The sequence below is a fragment of the Hyla sarda genome, chromosome 1 (genome assembly GCF_029499605.1).
Source record: "Hyla sarda isolate aHylSar1 chromosome 1, aHylSar1.hap1, whole genome shotgun sequence".
Classification (NCBI taxonomy): Eukaryota; Metazoa; Chordata; class Amphibia; order Anura; family Hylidae; genus Hyla; species Hyla sarda.
In genome coordinates, this window is record NC_079189.1 from 84,668,605 (window position 1) to 84,692,273 (window position 23,669).

A 23,669-nucleotide genomic window follows, 5' to 3' on the forward strand; every position below is an offset into this window, starting at 1 on the left:
GTAATTGTCCAATCTGTAAAGTCTCCTAAAATGGTTAAAGGAGTAGTTCAGTGGTGAACAACTTATGCCCTATCCTAAGGTGATAAGTTGCAGATCGGGGTCCCCCGCGATCTCTTGTATGGGGCCCCGACAGCCCGCAGGAAGGGGGCGTGTCGACCAACGCACGAAGCGGCGGCCGACACACCCCTTCAATACAACTCTATGGCAGAGCCGGGGCGCTGCCTTCGCCAATCTCCGGCTCTGCAATAGTGATGTATTGAGGGGGCGTGTTGGCTGCCGCTTCTTGTGGTGGTCGACCCCCGCTATCTGGCCGGAGAGCCGGGGCCCCGTACAGAGAGATCGCAGGGGGCCCCAGCGGTCGGGCTCCCCTTGATCTCAAACTTATCCCCTATCATTAGGATAGGGGATAAGTTTTTCACCACTGGACTACCTCTCTTTAAAAAGGTTAATTATTGAAATATAGCATTTTTTTCTTGGCAGGAATGGCCCTTCTATACTACATGGGCTGCTCTAGTCTGACAACCTTCCTTTTTGGCTCCAAAGAGTTGGGTTGGGACATAGTGATGCCCCTTCTATTATGTCAATATAACTACTAAAAGAAGTGGCCCTCATTTACTAAGAGTGTATGGTTTTATTTGTTGTAGGTTTAAAAATCCATGTGTTTTTTTCCTCATATATTTATTATGTGCGTTTCTGTGGGTTTTGTGGTGCAATTTCAATACACATTTTATCTTTTTTGAACACACAGGAAAGTCAAAAGTTCTAAATTACATAACATTACAAATATGACCATACATACATTAAAGGGAACCTTGTACCAAGAAAAATTGCTTAGAAAACACTTATTACATCCCAAAGGGCCAGAAGGGAATGGACTGGGTCATGTGGTTTATTTTTCCCAGACAATCTATTTTGTGGTCAGCATTTTACCTGACAGAAAGGTTGGACAGTTGGTTTTGTAGATTTGTATTGTGTCCCACTCTGGCACAGACCTTTCCCAAACAGTATGTGCCAAAAAAATCCCCCCCAAAAATTGTCAGAATGAGCTTCGTAAATGAGGGCCAGAGTATATATCAGTAATACAACAGTGATATTTTGTAAACTAAAATTAGATATTTTAGTTTCCCTAGAATAATCCTAATTTGGTGTGACATATGTATGTAAATATAAGTATTATATTAGGATAAAAACTGTTCTAAGTAGAATTAGATTATATTTTATGGCACCTCTGCAAAGCGAAAAATATGGCACCTCTGCAAAGGGAAAAATATTTTTAAGATATCTCTTGGTGCCTTACACGTGTTTGTGATATTAAGTTTCATCATATGTCTCCAGTAGAAATAGTAACAGCACCTAGGGGGAGAATGGAGCTTGAAAGATAACTTTTTTTTATTTGTAATCATTTATTTAAAAAAATAATAATAATAATAATCAAAATGTGTGAACTATGTTTATTAGTCATCCTTTCATAAACAATTAGAAAGAATCCATAAAATTTGTAAAAATAAAAAAAAGAACAATCCATGTAAATTCTAAGCCCTCGAGGGCAGGGTCCTCTTTCCCTATATATCATTTTGTAACGTACTGTTTCACATTCCTTGTATTGGTGTTAGGTATTGTAACCTTTATCATATGTACAGCGGCCTGGAACCAAGGGCAGCTATAAAAAAATAATAATAATAATAAAATAACAATAAGGCTGCTTTCACACCATGAGGTTCTCCCGTTAATACACACGTTAAACAACCCCATTCAAGTCAATGGGTTTTTTCGTTTGCCCTTTGTCACACGTTATAGCCCGTCATGACTAAGGTACGTTAGTTGTGACAGGAGAAATAACGTGACATGCACTAATTTTTCGCACGTCACAAGAAACAGGTAAATTAACGTATGTTATTTTTAACATTGAAGTCTATGGCCGACATACATTAGTAAATACACCGGTTAATGCCCTTTATTATAACAGACATTATTTTTACTGATCATGCTCAGAAGAGGTGACATCATTAGACTCCTGCAGTGCTGAGGGACTACTACTACTCCCATCATGGAACAGACTTGTTTCCATGCTGGGAGTAGTAATTCCCCACTGCGGGAGTCTGCTGGTGGCTGGAGAGGTTACACTAGTGTTTGTACTACTACCCCCATCATGGAACAGACTCTGTTCCATGATGGGGGTTGTAGTACAGGGGCTAAGGGATTGATCGCACCGGGTCTCACTTCTGACACCCGATGCGATCAGAAGTTATTAAGCAGGGGAGCGGGCGGCATGCTCCGCAACCCTGCAATCACAATGTATTTTTTACTTTCATTTTTACATTCCCCGCGGGCATCCCTGAATGGCCGGTACTGAGGAGCCATTCAGGGATCCCCACAGGGTTTTTAAAAAGGACAATGTGAGGGGACATATGAGGGGACATATGTATATTAAAAGGGGTGTGTGTGTGGGGAGGGGGGGGCATAGAGTGCTATATATCTAGCCCCCGCCAGCGCATTAAAAAAAATATGACACCCGCCAGCGCATTTATAAGTATATATATCTATACCCCCTGCCAGCGTATACTGTGACCCAGCCAGCGCAGTCACATATAGCGCTGCAATAGAAAATTAGGACAAATGCGCTGGCGGGGGTATATATATATATATATATATATATATATATATATATATATATATATATATATATATACACCCCCCGCCAGCGCATACTGTGACCCCGCCAGCGCATTTGTCCTAATTTTCTATTATATATATATATATATATATATATATATATATATATATATATATACTTATAAATGCGCTGGCAGGGGTCATATTTTTATTAAGGCGCTGGCAGGGGCTAGATATATAGCGCTCTATGCCCCCCCCCCCCCAACACACAAACACACAACACTTTTATTATACATATGTCCCCTCACATTGTGCATTTTAAAAACCCTGCGGGGATCCCTGAATGGCTCCTCAGTACCGTCCATTCAGGGATCCCTGTGGGGAATTTAAAAATGAAAGTAAAAAATACATCGTGAACGCAGGGTTGCGGAACATGCCGCCCGCTCCCCTGCTTAATAACTTCTGATCGCATCGGGTGTCAGAAGTGAGACCCGGTGTGATCAATCCCTCAGCCCCTGTACTACAACCCCCATCATGGAACAGAGTCTGTTCCATGATGGGGGTAGTAGTACAAACACTAGTGTAACGTCCCCAGCTGTCTGCAGACTCCCGCAGCCAGGAAATTACTACTTCCTTCATGCAAACAAGTCTGTTCCATGATGGGAGTAGCAGTAGTCCTGGCTGTGAGAGTCTGTAGGCAGAGGTGTAAAATGTCCATACATGACGGATGTTTTATTAGCATCCCTTAATTCACCCGTTATGAAACGTCCGTTAATAATACATAATAACATACGTTTATTAACGGGTGAACTTCATAGTGTGAAAGCAGCCTAACACATAACTTTGACGTTAAATGGACCTAAATTTGCCGCATTGATCCAAACCCAAAATTGTAGCCAAATGCACAGCATACAAACTGCATATCTGTCGCAGAAGTTATTTCAATTTCTGCAATGGATTCTGCAAAATATTTTTGTGACTGGAGAATTCCTAATATGAACATTACCTTAGGTTTATATACTATGTTAGTCCTTGAAGGGGTTATCCACCATAAGGTGATTTTAGTATGTACCTGGCAGACAGTGATGGACATGCTTAGGAAGGATCTGCGCTTGTCTTGGGATAAATGGCTATGTTGTGAGATTACCATAACGTTGTGGCTAGCTTTCTGTGAACTGGTATTTCCTGTTTGCATTTTCTTCTTTTGCCTACAAATCCCAGAATTCAATTTTCCTCCCTCCCACACATCAGCCACCCCACTCATTGAAACATAAATGAGCTGCATCCATTCAAAAGACCTGTGGTTTTCAATCAGGGAGCCGACAGCTGTTGCATTAGTTGCAGACATTGAAGCAGACAGGCTCCCTGTCATCAGCTGACTAGTGAGTCAGGTCTCTGCCTCATTGCAACCTGAGAAAAATCTGAGACAACAGTCATTTTGTATGCTTTTAAAAATAAATATTGAGGTGAAAATCACATAAGAATTGTGAGAAAACCATCACACACAGGTACAGACATTATATTATGAACTACACTAACTTTACAGCCCCTGTAGCATAGTGAAATAAAAAAAAAACTGGAATACCCCTTTAAATGTAGGCAAGAGCGTTTCTATTCACAGACAGCCAGTAAAGATCTTAACATGGTAAAGAATTGAAATACAAAGTGAGGTCTCTTGGTAAATAGAGGCGAATCATGGAAAGGGGACATCCATATGCTCTTTACAAATAGCAGAGATCATCCTGATATTTGGCAAATCTCCTATCCAATTTTTTGGGGAAGCAGGGGGATTACTAGTTATCATATGAGCTATTACTCAGAATCAGCAGATCATATCTGCAGTACTTTACCTTGTTCTGCCCTTTTGTTCCTACTCAGTTGAGTTGGGTCTTGGTTCATTGTGTAGTCCTTATTTTTATATATTACATCTGTTTGTTTTTTTGTCCCAGCTTTTTTTTTATTTATTTTTTAGCATTTAGTCCTTTGTTCATTAGAGTTATTTTCAGGATCAATGATGTCATGGTAGTGTTCAGGAATAGATCTAGGGAAAAGATAGATAGGGTCAATATTCGTTTTTTATATCTTCAACTGCTTTAATTCTTATTATTCATTTGTGCAGTCATCTGTTTCCCTCATTTGATTTATGTAATCTATTGGAGAGTTCCTGTTCTTCTAATTTACCACCTCCTTGCATTAATTTATACCTTAATATATTTGTTCTTGTGACCTTCTGAAAGTGGCTGCAAAGCATTCTGCGGCAACCACAGGAGAAACTATGAGGAGGAGACAATATGCTGCCTCCTCCAGTCACTGAATAAAAAATTTGGGGCAAATTTGTGAAGGGGACTTGCAGGTGATCCCCACTTGCTGCAGGAAAAGTGGGGTAGGGTCAGGACACTGATTCTCCCTAGTTTGGGGAACTGGCTGCTATTTAAAAAACTGGGGATAACCAATTGGATGCCACCACTGATCCTTCTGTAAGTTCTGGGGGTATATGAGTTCTGGGAGCCCCTGTTGGGACTCAGGATAGATGATTCCTATGACTGCTACAGGTTAAGTCCAGTTATGCTGTTCAGGCAGTGTTGTTACAATGTCCTGACTATTACCCATTTAGAAAGGCAGTCTGGCTCTAGAGATCTGTTCCATACGATTTACCGACCTCTCGTCTTGCTTTATGGCATAAAGTTATTACACAATTGCCTTTGATTTGGTCATAATGAGTCTATTAGCGTGCAATAATCCCTTGGTTATATGATTTTCAAGAGAAGCGTGTGACATTGATAGGGAGGTATCAAATAGTCACTTTTTGCTTGGCAATGTATGCCCACTTAACTCTTCCTTTGGAACATCTTGTAGATCCAGGAAGACATTCATCACTCCTTATCCTAGCACATTTAATAGTTAATTATATGTCTTCAGATTTCACATGATAAAGCTTTTTTCCCCCCTAGGATTCTAAAATGTATTTTTTATAGAGTATTTTATATGTACTGCTTTCTTATCTCCAAATCTAAAACTGTCCTTTAATATCACATAATGCCTGTACCGTAGCAGTTGTTTCCTCTACTAGTGCTCATATTGTTTCCTCACCTGTTATGTACTTTGATATGTGCTTTAATTGAAGTGTATGGCAAACAGGAACATGTTCGTGTCCTACTGAGTGAAACAATAGAAGATCTTGGAATTTTAGGGAATAATATATTTGGAGTGCAATGATGTTGGTTCTGAAAACAATAGCTGCAGATGTAGAACCCACATTTTCCTATAGCTTTTAAACCAGCTGTGTGGGCCGAAATAACACACTTGAACATAAGCTATAGTAGTTTTATTGTTCCATGAAAATTCAGGGTTGTGAACGCAGAGCCTATTCTCTTTTAACAGGTTACATATTTGTATGACATTTCATGAAGAAAAAGAAAAAAGGAAATACCAATAATTATTATATTTATATTTTTTTTAATTTTATATATTTTCTATAAACAGCACCTCTATTGTCTATAGGCTGTGTCTGGTATTGCAGCTCAGCCTTATTCAAATGAATGGGGTTGAACTGCAATACTGCATTCTGCCATGGACAACAGTAGCATTAGATCAGGGAAGAAAAGCTGCTTTTTCTCTATCGGCTCCATTGGGGGACACAGACCATGGGTATATGATGCTGTCAACTAGGAGGCTTGACACTATGGCAACAAGAAAAGTCGGCCCCTTCCAGCAGGGGGTTTACCCGCCTACAGGCACCTGAGCTTATCAGTTTTAGCTTAGTGTCTGTAGGAGGCAGAGGCTGGTCCAACATTTTTTATTTTCCAGATTAGAGACGTTTAGATTTTTATTTCCCTTTCACTGTTTCCCCATTTGTGATTGAGGGGGCACAGACATCGGGGATGTACTGTCAACCCCCTCTCGCCAACGGTCAGTGCCTGGGGTTGTACATCACGGGTCCGGGTCCCCCTCTCTGCTCGTCTCACTGTTACAGCCCGGCATGATGCAGGTGACTAAAGCTGACTGAAGATGTCTTTAGGTAAGTTTTTCTACTAAGGTGAGTATTTTTTCCCCTTTCTTTCAGCAATAGACATTCCGGGAGTAAACAATTGGGAAGCAGACTTTCTCAGCCGATCCTCCGCCGACCCAGGCGAGTGGTCTCTTCATCCGGAGGTGTTTGAAGAGATCTGCAACCTCTGGGGAACTCCAGACGTGGACCTATTCACGTCACGCCACAACCAGAAGGTCCCTCACTTTGTGGCGAAGTCCCGGGATCCCTTGGCTCTGTCCATGGATCCCCTGGTTATCCCTTGGTCGGACTTTGTTCTACCTTATCTTTTCCCTCCTCTTCTTTCCCTCCTTCCCAGAGTCCTGAGGAAACTCAAAGCAGAGGGCTTTCCTGCCATTCTCGTGGCTCCGGACTGGTCCAGGAGGGCATGGTCGGACTACTGGACAACGTTCCGCTGTGCCATCCTCTTCTTCCGGACAATCTCTCTCAAGGTCCCCTTTGCCACCCCAATTTACTGTCGCTGCATTTGACGGCGTGGTGGTTGAGACCGCGGTTTTGAGGGCTCAGGGTTTCTCTCCCCAGGCGATTCGCACTATGCTCAGGGCACGCAAGCCCTCTTCTGCGAAGATTTACCACTGTACTTGGCGGTCTTATTTTTGTTGGTGTGAATCTCACTCCTTTTCTCCTGTTACGTCCTCTCTCCCTCGACTCCTTTCCTTTTTGCAGTCAGGACTGGATCAACAGTTAGCTCTCAATTCCCTTAAGGTTCAGATTTCGGCCCTTTCCATTCTTTTTTAGCGTCCTCTAGCGTCCGATCCCCATATTCAATGGCAGGATAAGACTTCAAGGTCTGATGGAATTCAATGGCGCTGAGCAGGAGCAGACACGTCAGGTAAAATGGAGGATGACTTTATTAGAACAATGCTACGCATTTCACCGCAGGTGCGGTTTCATCAGGCAGGATGGGGTTGGTCTTTATATACAGGTATATAACATTTTGGATTACACATATTGTACAAAATCGATTAACATAGTCCACCAGCAGCATGCCTGGCAGGAATTTTTACATAATTAAAAAAGGTTTCATATAAAAATAAAAAATTTTACATTAAAAGAATCTTTTTTCATACACAATAATGATGGGCATTTTATTAGTAATATATGCAAAGGCCTATGCGCATGGACAATTGTACTATAATTTAATTTTAATTGTTGGCTTAAATCTTTTTTTCTTTACTCATATCAATATTTGCTATGAGTTCTTATTTTTGTTTTTATGTGCAAATTATTAGGCACACATATTTGGACAACCATCCTGTGCTCTCCGCAACAAGGTTTCGGCCTCACAGGTTTGTAGAGTGGCCACTTGGTCGTCTTTGCACACCTTCACAAAGTTCTACCAGGATCATACTTTTGCATCCGCTGATGCTAGTCCGGGACGCAAAGTGTTGCAGGCGGCGGTGGTCCAGCCTTCCGCCTGACTGTTTTTACTTTGCCCACCCTAGGGACTGCTTTGGTACATCCCATGGTCTGTGTCCCCCAATGGAGCCGATAGAGAAAAGGAGATTTTTGTACTTAACGTAACAGCACCCGCCCTTATTTTGTCTGGTGTTCCTGGTTCGGCTACCTGTCCGAGGGTGTGTTCAGTAAATTTTTATTCTGCGGTTTCCTCGGACAGCATGTTTTTTATTCTGACCTGTCGGTCCTCTCCTACTGCTCTGGGACTAAAATTGATTAGCTCAGGTGCCTGTAGGTGGGTATACCCTTCTGGGAGGGGACGACTTTTCTTGTTGCCATAGTGTCAAGCCGCCTAGTGACAGCAGCATATACCCATGGTCTGTGTCCCCCAATGGATCCTCTGAGAAAGAGATTTTACAGTAAGTACAAAAATCGCCTTTTTTCCTAATCCCAAACAAGCTCTGAATATGCCTGAAATAAAGGGCTGTTCCCAACATCAAAAGGCATCTACTATACCAAGGATAGGGATAACAAGCTGATGGGTGGAGGTCTGACCACTGGCTCCGTAGAGCAGAGAAACCCTGTCCCCCAAATGGAGTACATGGCCAGTGCTTTCTCCGTTCTCTGAGGGATTTCTACATATTGCCAAGCGCTATTGTGAACTTTTAACTTTTGATGTTGGAAATACCCCTTTAATGGGAATCTATCAGGTCTGTTTGCTGCCATGAACTGCAGACATCATTGAATAGCTGTTAAGGTATAAAAGCAAACTGTACCTTTCCTGGAGCTAAAGGTAGTTGCCAAACCTAAAGCCTCCCTCAAGTCACATCCCTTTCATGATAAGCCCGCTTCTTGAGTAAGGCAAAAAAAGCAAACAAGTGTTCAAAGTAGTTTATACCTGTGGTGCAAGGCATGTAAAATCTGGTATATTTACACTAGTTTATCTTCCCCATTATGCTTACATTTATTACAAAATGTGTAGTTGGCAAGATTCATTATGCTCTCTAAAATTATCCAAGACTGATATTAACTGTAAGTTCAGGTCCAATGTAGATTTTACATCATGCAAGTGTTTAATATCTACCAAAGACCATTTGGTCCCTGAGCTGAGATATTAGTTTGCTTTCCAGATGTCCACTAGGACCCTGTCAAACTGCTAATTTTACAAGGGGAAGTTGGTGTTGGCTGCTGAATTCCACTGCGGCTGCTGTATTCTGTACAAATCAAATACGTTCAAAATTTTGAAAATATTTGTCAAAAACTTTGAGATTTGTTTTCACCTAATCACTTATATTTGCAACCTCCCTTTATTATCCCTACATAGGCACACATCTCCTGCGGTATCCATCACATTCTATACTGTACTGCTGCAACTACTATCTTCACTCTGCACATCTTCTTCATGTTTCATACTGTGCTGCTAGTGCTACTCCTGCTGCTGTTGCTACTATCTCTACACAGCTGCACATCTTATGCTTGCCCATCATGTTCCATACTGTACTGCTGATACCAATACTCCTGCTGATGTTGCTACTATCCCTACACAGCCACACATCTCCTGCGGTATAATTCACGTGCCATACTGTACTTCAGCTACTACTATCCTCATACAGCTGCACATCTTCTACTTGTCCATCATGTTTTATACTGTGCGGCTGATACTTCTCCTGCTACTACTATTACTATCCCTATACACCCCTACATATCCTGCCTGTCAGTCAAGGTCCATACTATAATTCTGCTACTGTGAACCCTAAACTGGACATAAATGGATAAATGTAAAGATCCTAAAATCTAAAGTGTCATTGACGATTTATCAGGGAAATCTGGGCACTTTTGATTCAGGCCAAAAATTCATTCAGGTCTAGTGGCCCTTCAGGGTAATTACATGAACAAGAGCTGGAGATCCTCTTTATAATGTCTTAAAGGGGTACTCCGGTGGAAAAACATATTTTTTTTTTCTTTATTAAATCAACTGGTGCCAGAAAGTTAAACATATTTGTAAATTACTTCTATTAAAAACGCTTAATCCTTCCTGTATTTATTAGTTGCTGAATACTACAGAGGAAATTCTTTTCTTTTTGGAATGCTCTCTGATGACATCATGAACACACTGCTCTCTGCTGACGTCATTATAATAATAATAATATTTATTATTGTTGTCCTTAGTGGGATTTGAACCCAAGGCCCCAGCACTACAAGGCAGCAGTGCTAACCACTGAGCCACCATGCTGCCCTTAGCATACATCTGCTATGCACGGTTGCTAAAATGGACAGAGATGTCAGCAGAGAGCACTGTGGTCGTGATGTCATCAGTTTTCCAAAAAGAAAGGAATTTCCTCTGTAGCATTCAGCAGCTAATAAGTACTGGAAGGATCAAGATTTTTTAATAGAAGTAATTTACAAATATGTTTAACTTTCTGGCACCAGTTGATTTAAAAAAGAAAAAAAAAAAAAGTTTTTCCACCGGAGTACCCCTTTACGGAATAAATAGCGCAAAATCTGTAAATCCCCACACTATCCATGTTCCATTCATAATACTGGTGTGTGTGTGTGTGTGTGTGTATATATATATATATATATATATATATATATATATATATATATAATTATATATAATTTTTTTTTTTTTTTTTTTTTAAGGTCAAAGGACATTTTGTGCCCAGATGGGACTCTGCTACCTCTGCCCCTACCCCTGTGCTTTTACTACAGCATACATTGAGCTTCCTGTCACAGGCTATTGCTAATATTCATTTTTTTTTTCTGAATTTGACAGTCTGTCGGTCCCCACTGATCATAAGAATGATGTGGTCCTGGACTGTTTCCAATGGAGATGTGTCTAGTGCACAAACCACAGCATGAAAACAGTGGGTTTCTGTAAACTCCTGTGATTGACGGGTCAGAAGTTTGTATTTTAACCGTGAAAGCCACATGGTTAGTCCCTTTAAGCACCAAAGAAAGAGCATTGAGAATTTGTTTGCACGGCTGTACCTTCCTTGTAGCTGATAACCTTCTTAAGGAAATGCTTTTTGTTCTCCCTAATTGGATAGGATTTACAGGAAGCCATAAGAATATGTGGTGATATTACTGGGGTCATAGTAGTGGTGTGGGCCTTGACCTGCAGTGATGTTTCTATTCGCATAAACATACTTCTCCACGGGGTTGTCCTTGAATGACATGGAACATTTGCTTGGAAACACAGTGAGCAGTGTTAACAAAAATGGCACCTGACCTTTCGTAAAAAGCTGGCATTTGTCACCATTAGCACGGTGCTGCCACCAGACTATAATGAGGGTGAAATGTTTTCTTCCTTCTGGTTATGGACTCCATCCAAAAGGATTGTGTTTTTCTCCCCCAGAGTCCAGTCTTGCATTCCACAATTATAGTATATCATGTAAAGCAATGTTTCCCAACCAGGGAGCCTCCAGCTGTCTCAAAACTACAACACCCAGCATGCCCGGACAGCCAAAGGCTGTCCGGGCATGCTGGATGTTGTAGTTTTGAAACAGCTGGAGGCACCCTGGTTGGGAAACACTGATGTTACGTATCAGTTTTGGAATTCATATTTCTTAGCTCTCATGGCTCAAACTGGGAGTCTGTGTAAAGCTGTGGGTCTCACTCCTGAGACCTGCTGGGATAGCTAGTTATAAGCCAGGGAAGTGTGCAGTGTCGCGCTCAACTCCTCAGCCGACCTTTTTTTTTTTTAATTCGAGAAAAGGTCGGACTTGATTGACAGCCAGGGAATGAGCCACGCACCTCCTCAGCATATAAGTAGCTACTGCAGCAGGTGTGATCAAAACTTTTGACAGGTCTGGCCACATGTCAAAAGTTTTTATTTAAAATGATTAACCCTTAAATATCTGTATGAAAATGAAAAAAAAAAATCTTGTTTACTTGGAAACAAGCAGATCTCCCACCTCCTAAGATTCTACTTGGGTTACTCAGTGTTATCCCTCATCTCTTTGGTTCCTGTTGGTGGCTTGTGACTCATTTAGTGTCCTCATCCCTTTAAAGGGGCTATCCAAGTTTAGAAAAACAGAGCTGCTTTCTTCCAAAAACAGAAGTACCCCTTCCCTCAGGTTGTGTGTAGTATTGCAGCTCCGTTCCATTGAAATGAAAGGATCCAAGTAGTAATACCACACACAACCTGAGGAGAGGAGTGGTGCTGTTTTGGGAATAACTTAGCTCTGATTTTCTATTCCTGGATAACCTCTTTAACTGTAAATAGGCATATATGGCGATAACAAAGAACTGTAAGGCTGGACATTAGATTAAAGGAGTTTGTCTGGAGAAATATTTTTTACATTTAGAAGTGCTCAGAGTGGGGAAAAAAAAAAAAAAAGTTATTTTCTGACACACATTACCCACATGTGCCAATGTTGACATTACCCACATATGCCAATGGTAAAACTGGGGACCCATGTTGCTTCCACAGACATCAGATCAGCTGTTCAGGCTACTGCGCAGGTGCAAGCATACACCTTACTGCTCTGTCTAGTAAAACTTACATCACTCGCAGGCAGATGCCATTTTGGTCATGGTGCTCCTCCTGAAAGTGCTGCTCTTGTCTCTAGTGCTAACCACAGTTGGGGGGTGCAAATGCATAGGATTTGGGGTTTCTGTACCATAACCACAGACCCTACCCCTCAACCTCAAGTGTAACCCTTAGTTTTAAACCTATACGCTGCCACCCCTAAATGTATTTAGCACTGTGTGGGTGAGCAGCTTTTTGACCTGTTTTACCAAGTCACCCCGATTTAACCACAACATCGGTCCTGCTGCTCAGAGTTTCCTGTTTTCTGTCCACACACACAGGACGTGTCTGCTCGGCCGATCACTGGTTGCATTGATGACCCATCTCAGCCGGTGATTGAATGGACAGGCACTTCTTATGTGTCTGGACAGAAAGCAGAAAGCTCTGAGCAGTGGGACTGGCACTGTCCAAATAATCACTGGTTAGGTTACGGACATAGTGGTTATAGTAGACTATTAATCAGTTCTGTGATTGCACTGTCGAAATAATGCCAGTTTTTTGTTGCCAACCTACACACTTCCAAATTTAAAAATACTTCACTGGAAAACTTCTATAAAGTTTGCCGAACTAATATTTTAGAAAAATCTGCCAACCATAGACTGTGTATGGGGTTCTCCCAAAATTCTCAAAATGGCATGAATTTCAACATACCCTCTCCCTTTTTTCTTGGTGAGATGTCTGGCAGTGACTTTCTTTCCTCTTGCTGTTCAGAGCACAAGCAACGCTTGACAGGGACAAAACTGCATTAGCCTGGGGGATCTGGAAATGTGTAGCCAGCTTAAGGATCTATTAGAGTTGTGGGTAATGACTTTTGGTTATTGAGGATAGTTATGAAACTTTCATGGAAACATATTCTTTTGTCTCAGTAATATGGCACATACGTATCTTGCAGTAATCCTGAATCACGCTGCTTTCTTCTCTATTCTTTTCTTAAGCTACATTCATAGTCCTGAGAGGAGTGCATTGTGGGATCCCAGATGTACCAAGAGAAGCCAAGCTGTTAGGTCACACGTGTCTGACAGCAGAGAAGAAATAATACTCTGTATCTAAGGGCAAAAAGCTGCATTGTGTATGTGAATAGAGACATCAAAATCATATGACTGAAAATTGATACAAAAATAGTAAATAAAGTATTTGAAACATAACTTAATATCTTATGTTGATCTATACTGAGATACTAAAATCTTCATATTGTATTATGTAATCATACTATTGATAATATTCCATCTATTGGACATTTGCAATGATGTCTTTTTCATACATTCTTGGCAATCATCATGTTCACTGCTTTGTTTATACATGGAAGTGTTTAATGTGTATTGATCTTTTCTGTAATTCTCGTATTGATTTACATGCAGGTCTGTCTGCTTAAATAGGAGCAAGGAGTTGTACTTAGCAAGTGACTGTCAAAATTGTGCCTTATAGCGTTGCTGTTCTTTATTTCTTAATCACTAGTGCTAAAAAAAAAAAAAAAAGTTTATTAAAGGGGTTTTGTAGGAGACATTGCTTTAGCATAGGCCATCATTTTGGGGTAATGGGGTCCCCTGCCAATTTCTGTAATAGTAGGGGAGAATCATTCACTGTCAGACTCTTCTGGCAGCTGGGGATTATCCAGGCAGGGTCCTGAGGTTCCCTATACCCATAAGATTGTCAGGCGATCCCTATAAAAATTATGGATTCCTTTAATATCTTTATATTTCTGTCCATCTTTAAGTTGTCCGTATGTTTCAGACAATTACCTCTCCCAACTCCCACATACACATGCATGCTGAGTGTGCATCTATTCTGAATGGGGAGAGGGGAAAGAGTTACTGCCAGGCATCACTTGTGGTGGTTGAGATTCTCCTTTGGTTCCCAACATGCCCGACCCTTCTCTCCCCAAAAGCCTTAGTCTGCATCTTTTCATATTTTCACTTAGCTTCTGAGTAGTGTGTGGTTTAGCTATCATGCCAGCTATGTCTGCACTATGTTATTTTCTTGGAAACAATGGGGAGGGGGGCGATAGAAAGTAGTTACTTCACACTCTGGTTGTGACATTCCAATTATCCTCATGTTACTGGATTGTATCCTTGTTAGCAATGGGTGAGGTAAGATCCATAGAGCTCTTAAAGGGGTTCTCCAGTGCTTACACATCTTATCCCCTATCCAAAGGATAGGGGATAAGATGCCTGATCGTGGGAGTCCCGCCGCTGGGGACGCCCATGATCATACACGCGGCACCCCGTTTGTATTCAGTCCCCAGAGCGTGTTCGCTCCGGGTCTGATTATGGGCGACCACCGGGCCAGCGGCATGTGACATCACGTCTGCGCCCCCGTGTGACGTCACCCTCCGCCCCTCCATGCAAGCCTACAGGAGGGGGCGTGATAGCTATCATACCCCCTCCCGTAGGCTTGCATTGAGGGGCGGAGCATGATGTCACACACCGCCGGCCCAGTGGTTGCCCGTAATCAGACCCGGAGCGAACACGCTCCGGGGACTGATTACAAACGGGGTGCCGCGTATATGATCACGGGCGTCCCCAGTGGTGGGACTCCCGCGATCAGGCATCTTATCCCCTCTCCTTTGGAGAGGGGATAAGATGTGTAAGCACCGGAGAACCCCTTTAAGGAATTCTTTTCAGAGAGAGATAAGTGATGTTAGAGGAATATGCCTTCCTTAACTTTTTATGCCTTCACATATAGTACTACATAACAGATGCAAATTGAACTTTGATACTTGACCAGTCTATAAATGCTGGTATCCAAGAAAAAAATAGTAACACACGCTGGAGTTGCTGCTCAAAAGTTTCCTTTATATATGATAAAGAGGATAACAATTCTCTTACAAAAAGAAAATAATATTCACCCATGTGCACAAAAATGTTTCAGCAGTGTCCAGTCGGAGATTTAGATCAGCTCGCCAGGTTCTCTGTATTTGTATAACCTGTGTCCATAGGTACGGCCATCTCCTATACCCGAGGGTGTGAAAAGTCCATGCAACGTTTGGAAGGCAACGCCTTCTTTGTCAAGCATAATGTGAAAAACGCCCATCACCATGTTAAATACATCTATTGCTCTCGCGAGATCTCAAGAATTACAAAAAGTATCAAAAGGTTAAAATCACATAAAAAATTTAAAACATCCAGTACATCCTTAGTTATAAAAAGACATTGAAGTTGCAGATCTCATTAATTCCGTTCGGTTTTAAAGTGCCTAGTTCCTGTATCCAGCGTACCTCATTTCTTAGTAATTTCATTTTAATTTGTTCTTTATTTTCACCCTCCACATTTTCAAGTACCTGCCATCTAAGTTCATTGACGTGATGCCTATATTCAGAAAAATGTCTCGCTAGACTAGTTTCAAATTTTTCTTTATTCGCCGCCTCGCCTTCGTTCCTATTCACACTGTCCTGTTCTTTTTTTGTAAGTCCTGCTAGCACTTTTGTATTTATTGATCCTCTGTTTGATGCTCCTTGTGGTTTGGCCGACATACCCCTTTCCACAAGGGCATTTTAGGAAATAAATCACCTGTGTGCTGTTGCACGAGTGCCATCCCTTGATCGGGATTCTAGTCCCTTTCATGGGGTGCACTACCACATCCCCTTTAATGATAGCATTGCAGTTCTGACATGCTAAACATGCAAATGTTCCTGGAACATTTACAAAGATTTACTCTGATATGATGAAGAAAACAAGGACGATATCAGCAGTAATCTCAAGAACATGCTGTCACATTCTTAAGGATCTGTCAAGTCCAAATCTTACAAATACATTTGCTTTGGATCTGGCAGAGATTAGCCTGTACTTTGTCATTCTGTCTGTACTGTACGTGAATTAAGCCATGATAATGGGGGAGATTTATCAAAACATATCCAGGGGAAAAGTTTGCTTCTTTAATTTTCCAGAGGCCTTTCCAAAAATGAAAGAAACGATCTAATTGGTTTTAATAAATCTCCCCCAATATCTTGCAGCAATATGTACCCCACCATGGCATAATTGTCCAGTGTTTCCCAACCAGGAGGCCTCTAGCTGTTGCAAACTTAAAACTCCTAGCATGCCGGAGCAGCCTTTGGTTGCTATAACCGTGGCTGTCCGTGTATTCTACTCAACATGTTAATTCTTTTGGTGGTGGATATCCAGCGGTGGAAAGCTTCACTGCTGAAATTCTGGAGTGTGCATTTTGCAGTGGAATCCCATTGACATCAATGGGACTCTATTGCTACGGAATTTCTAAGCAGAAGTGTGCATGGACCCTTTACAATGGCAATTACATGTGTCCAGCTCACCACAGCTCACGATCCACATCTCTGCACAGATAAAGCCCAATCCAGGCCAAGGGACGACATGACAAGAAGAAGAATCTAGCTCAGAGTACAAAGTGCTAATAAAGATACCGTGCATCTCTCACCAAGCTGGATGCCTCTCCTTTTCAAGGCATCTTATAACAAATATTTCGGGATAAATTAAGCCATAGGAAAAGTAGTGTCACATCTGTATATAATTACACGAATGTGCAATAGTTTATACACTGGCTGCATAAAGTGTTCTCTAACATAGAGTATGGTCAACGAACCTCCAGACGGTGCAACTCTACAAATATTCGGGCATGCTGGGAGTTGTAGCTTTGCAGCATCTGATGGTCCACGGTTTTGTAGACCACTACCTTTAGGTACCCCTAGGTCTAGGGTGCCAATGATGACTGATTCCTTTATACCCCCCCCCCCCTTTTAGTGTTTAGTGTTCCTTGAATCCACCACCTTCAGACAATGTCCCCCTATTCAAATCTGAATTTAGTAGTAACATGTCATTTTTCTTTCTTTCTTATAATCGCTCCAGTGGTTGTGCATAACTCTCCACAATGAACAGTTCGGTAGAGCTCCCAAGCTTTGAAATTTTAAGACTTGTATGGCTTTCAAAGGGAAAAATCAGAGCAGATGTTTTCTATAAAGTAACTTATTACTGCACATGAGGCGAAGACATCAAACAAAACCTCATGTGATATAATAAATAATAGGCGAGCGATCGTTCAATGTAATCTATACTGTAGCAGACAGTAAAAAATTTTGTTTATAATGGTGGACCCCAACCTGAGGAATTCCTGCTCTGGCCGGTGATTTCCTTGTTTGTACAAACCTGACAGAGGAACATGCCAGCGCAGCCCTTGTACATAACAGCCGGACGTTGGAGTCTGCCAAAAATGTGAAGGTATTGGTTTTATTTTCCTTTTTTTCTTAAGAGGAAGTAGGGGGAGGTGAAGTCTTATTAATGGAGAGGAAGGGATACTTGTGGTACAGCTCTTAAGAAGAAAAGCACTATTGACTGTTCCAAAATTCAGTAATGCCTTATGTAACGTGATCCAATGCTTTGTAACCTCACGGTGGCAGAGCCGGCTGGACCACCCCATGTGCTCATCACCATCTCTTATTAACTGTGGTTCATTCAGACTGAACCTGGACCTTTCCCCCTGTAAACTGTTTGCTTCAGAACTGACACACAAACTCTGGATTAGATTTATCAAGGTAATGAAATCTCCTAGAAACAAAAGAGTCTTTGGCTCTACTGAATGTATGCAGCGGTTATTAAGCTCAAGATTGGCTCAGCTTTCATTTTTGCAGCTGGGAGATATTGATACGAGCTCCCAAAGTATAACATCTGGAGCACCTGGAATGACAAGCTGTACAGGCAAAGCCCATTGTAGTGTCCATTAATAGTCATTTCAGTGTGACTCGCACAATGTACTGTACAAGTTGTGCATCGTAATGTGAAACAGTATATTTCCCGTAAACATTATATCAGAAGGGAACAAGAGGAAATACATAAACTTTGCATGAACATAAGAGGTTTGAGTCTAAATCTCTATTTTTCCCCAGAGTTTGACTAAGATATTATCTCCTTGAGGAGTCCGCCATACTGGCGTATGGAGTCTAACAAGCCATGTAATGTTCAATAAGAAACAAGCATGCAAAGTGGTTCTCTTCAAGGAAAAAATTGACTTGTTTTACATTACTTTCCCTTCAAATCAATGTTCTACCCTGAAAGGGCTCTAAAACACGCTTGGGGATTATAGCCTGAACGTGAAGTTATCCTTATCTGTAGACAGTTGTTTGGGGTTCTTTACAATGGTAAGTACAGTTCAGGGGGCTGGCTGGCTGGTGAGAGGCGTTCAACGACGTGGAACTGAGGGGTAATGTGTCTCCTTCTATTGTTTAAAGAAGCATTTTCACTGGACAACTTCTTAAAATCAAATTGTTGTTATGGCGGAGGCTTCATGCAGGGGGAAGGAAAACTTTTAAAACATCCTCTATTTAAATAAATGGGGTGAAGTTGACATGCATCTTGTGTCAGCAGGTTGTTGGGACAGCAGGCCATTGCGGTGACTGTCTATTCTGGCTTATAGGAGGGTCCTGAGCATATGAAACATTTAGAGCATATGAAAGGGAATTGACCTGATTGGACAACACCCCTAAGTTCAGTGGAAAAGTCCATTGGCACTGCTAGTGATCCAAAAAAAGAAAATTGAATGCCTTGGACTTTGTTGCAGAGATTGCAAATTGAAGATCCTGTATTTCTGCATCCAAGTGCTGCTTCTTTATTTCCTGCAGTTTATACCAGCCTGGGATACCTGTATCCGGTTGGTATTAAAGGGGTATTCTGGATTTTTTTTTTTTTTTTTTACTGTGCTACAAGGGCTGTAAAGTTAGTGTAGTTCATAATATAGTGTCTGTACCTGTGTTTCATGGGGATTTTGCAATTCTTCTGTGATTTTTGCCCCAATGTTTATTTTTAACAGCATGTCAAATGAGTGACGTCTCAGGTTTTCCCAGGTTGCAGTGCGGCCCGAGACATTACATCACTAGTCAGGTAATGACAGGGAGCCTGTCTTTGCTTCAATGGGTGGCGTGACTGCTTGATGGGAGGTAGATCATTCTGCAGTGAATTGTAGTTTTGCAACAGATGGGGGCACCCTGGTCAGAAAACATTGGCCTATTGCATGGAAGGGATCACAGGTCTGTTTCAATGGGTGGGGTGGCTGAAGTGTGGGAGGGAGAAAAGTGACCTCACACAAACAAGGAATTATGGGATTTGTAGTTTAAAGGAACATACTCCAACAGGAAATAGCCAGTTCACAAAAAGATAGCCTCAACATTATGGCAATCTCATTACACAGACATTTAGCCCCAAGACCAGCACAGATCCTTCCTAAGCATGTCTATTACTGTATGACAGATATGTACTAAAATCACTTTATGGTGAATAACCCCTTCAATGCTGCAGTCCAACTATTGATTGATATGTCTGTGGTAGCGGGGTGTGATGCAAAGGGCAGATGTTGTTACCCTAGGGGTAGATGGCATTAACTCCTTGTATTCGTGACGCCAGGGCGTGGTTTAGCCTAAACCACCCAAAGGTATACCGCTGGATCCTGGGCAGATGACAGGGACTGACTTGACTCAAATACTCTGGACACACACTCTAGGCACGACTGACCTCAGCAAAGACTTCTCTCCAAAGAGAGCGAGCTAGCTCCACCCAGGGCTGGCAGGGAACCCATGGGCAACAATCACATGATCTATCACATGGTATAACTCTTTAAAGCAACATTACACTTTTTATAATGCTTTACATGGTAAAACATATTTACAAGGGGGGGGGGGATACAGGTGCAATGGACCCTGGGGACACTGAAGAAGGCTGCCTGACAGGGGGTTAACACCTCCCGTACTGGGCCATCACATGTCTGAACAGGTGTTGCACCCTGAACGCAACAAAACTCGGTAAGTGGGTTTCTTTATCACTCTGTGTCGTGGAAATATTAAGTTGTCACATTGCCTTCATATTGTGCAATATGGCATAGATTCATGTGTTGTCGACTGGCCACCATAGCTGCAGATGTGGGGGGTTGTGTTGATGGCACATGGAGGTGTGTCATATCTTCTTTAGGCTGAATCACTTGTAACGTAATGCTGACTGTATGTATGGGCGTGGCTCTGTACTGTTTGTGGGAGTGGCTTTGTAAACCCTCCCTTTTGGTAGGCATAAACATAACCCACAGTAGCAGAGAGGCATTTCTCTCTAGGCTGGTGGAGAAATCAGTTGTAGGACCACTGACCCTTTGTATTATAAAAAATGTAATGAAACTAAGATAATAGGTTGAGACCTCTTAAATGTAGTGTCCACTGTGGTTCTAGCTCATGATTCTTCATTTCCTGAATCAATCACATCACATAGCATGTATAACATAATCCATCTCTAAGAATAAACCAGCTTCTAACCCTAAGTCACCTAGTCACTGACACCTTCCCTAACAACATTTAAAGGCATAACACATTATAAATACATTCTCATATAAAACATAAGGCACTTGTTAACCATTTGTGATATACAGATTAAAGGGGGACTCAGGGGACACTGAAATAGAGTCCACTACACAGGACAGAAAAGTTACAGGAGTACAACTCCTGTTCTGGGCCACCGCACTACTTATGCAGGAAGTTAGAGGGTACAGTACCCACTATCCATATCAATGCTTATATATGTATAACCTTTCCAAAATAGAAATACCTATGTGCCATAATATACTAAGTACACGGCTCCTTTTAATGTAATGTTGGAAGCACTCAATAATAAAAATAACAACATGCAGAGCCAAGTATTTTACATTCATATTGCCTTCAGTGTGTACCCAAAAATGGGAGTGAATCTTGACTAGTGAGGGAAACAAAAATTCCTTAAGGAATGGTTTTCTATTGTCCTTCTGTTCCTGTTATTGGAAGGAAATGTAAAGCTGAATACACTTGTAAATATGCCCTGAAGCATCTCCCGTATGTTTTCTCAAAGGTTCATTGAATACGACCCTACACTTAGAAAAGTTCACTCTATGAACTTTCAATGTCTCACACCAAGTTGCAAGGTTGTAATGGTGCCTTCTTATTCAACAAGTTACTGATTTTCTGGTTCAGGGAATACAATGGGCAAATTGTCTTGTTTATTCTCATTGTCTAAGCATGGTAAGTAGAAGCGCCCATTATTTTCCAAGCCAGCAATTAATAAAACAAGAAAACCTCTCTAGTCTGTAACCTTTTAACCTTGAAAAAACATCTTAAAGGGGTACTCCACTCCCCAGCGTTCGGAACATTAAATGTTCCGAACACTGGGGAGTGGAGTACCCCTTTAACTGCTCATTAAAGTACTGTAGGTCACTCATGTATGGGGAAGCTAAGTGGTGCAACAGTAGCAGTCATATGGGGGGCCCAACAATGTTTTTATAGATGGCTTATGGTAGGTGGTAAATCTGTTGCAGATTTTGCATTGGGGACCATGAGCTCCAGTTTATGTTTTATTGTATATCTATACTTACTGTCAATACACTTTCAGAATGGTAAACTATTAGATACTCCCTATGCCCTTTTTTGTAATAAAATGCAATACTATACTAGAATTCACTCTGATTTGCCGTCCTCTCAAGTGCCCCTCTTTGGACATGGAAAAAGCAGAAATAAAAAGTCTTCGACTTGGAAAGAATACAGTGGATTGCTGTTGTTAAGATGTTAGCTTATAGTCGCACGAAGGGATCAGACTTGTTACAGTTAGAGACATGTTAACCTTGGAATGACTTCAGAGATAGTAACAAGGCTGCGGAGATAAAAAGTTCTAGAAAAATTGGCAGAATTTAAAATGAAGTATTTAATGTTCCAGTATGCCTACTTAACATACAGTAGTGGTAAGGATTGAGGAAAATCTTCTTAATGCCTACAACACTAATGGATGGATCTCAGCACCTTGTTGCTGCTAAGGTTTCCATGTTAGCTTACAGTCTATTAATAGCAGTCACGCATTGTTATTCGTCTTGTGGTTGTGGATGGAAGCAGCTGTTGTCTTAACCAGCAGCCAAGATTAGGTTACAGGTTCTTAAATGCAATGGGAAAATACTGCGATTGTAAGCAGCTTCCGTGTTACAGGAGCTCAGGTCTAGAGTGTTAGAGAGAGATAAGGCTCTGTTCACATCTGCATTATGACTTTCATTGCACATACAGCGTTGGCTGATGGGCAACATTGACTTCAGGGTTCTGTCTTTTTGACACAATTTGCGATGGGGCGCTTTGACAGAGATTATCTGTACTTTCATGTACAGATATTATTTAGAAGAGATGTGTAGTATATGCCTTCTAGTATATTACTTTTGAGTGCACATTTTAGCATACAGTGGTCCCTCAACATACGATGGTAATCCGTTCCAAACGGACCATCGTTTGTTGAAACCATCGCAGGTTGAGGGATCCGTGCAATGTAAAGTATAGGACAGTGGTCTACAACCTGCGGACCTCCAGCTGTTGCAAAACTACAACACCCAGCATGCCCGGACAGCCGTTGGCTGTCCGGGAATGCTGGGTGTTGTAGTTTTGCAACATCTGGAGGTCCGCAGGTTGAAGACCACTGTTAGAGGAAGTTGTACTCACCTGTCCCCGCCGCTCCGGACCGTCACCGCTCATCACCGCTGCCCGGGATGTCGTCGACCATTGCTGTCGCCGCGTCCCCGAGGTGGCCCCGATGCTCCGGCAAGGCCTCTGCTTCCCCAGCATCCGCACGCTCCGTCGGCGCCATCATGTTGTTACGCACGCCGCTCCTATTGGATGACGGGACGGTGTGCGCAGCGACGTGATGACGTAGATGGAGAGCGCTGCCGATGCAGGGGATCCCGAAGAGGACGCGCCGGAGCCCCGAGGACAGGTAAGAGACATCACCGGAGCTCACGGGGCACTGTAAAAGGCTATACAGCGGCAGCTGAAGCAGTCATATAGCCGTTTATGCATTGGCCCCGACATAAAAAGCATCGTATGTTGATGCTGCCTTCAACATGCGATGGCCTCTTAGAGGCCATCGCATGTTGAAATTATCGTTTGTCGGGGCCATCGTAGGTCAAGAGGTCACTGTGTTAGAGTAAATCTATTATAGGTGAGTCTACATTTTAATTCTTTCAATAAACTCTGAAGACATTGAAGCAGATTTATCAATGGTAAATCAAGTCCTTACATAGTGTGAAAACTGTACTAACTCCATCATAGCGCTGTAAGTACCCCACTCCCCTCCCTGAATCAAA

The 23,669-nt window shown here is 41.9% G+C and overlaps 1 protein-coding gene across 1 annotated transcript in view; it reads left to right on the forward strand.

Moving 5' to 3' along the window:
* LIMCH1 (LIM and calponin homology domains 1) overlaps nucleotides 1–23,669 on the forward strand; it is a 357,736-nt gene that overhangs the window by 171,032 nt on the left and 163,035 nt on the right. The window lies entirely within an intron of this gene.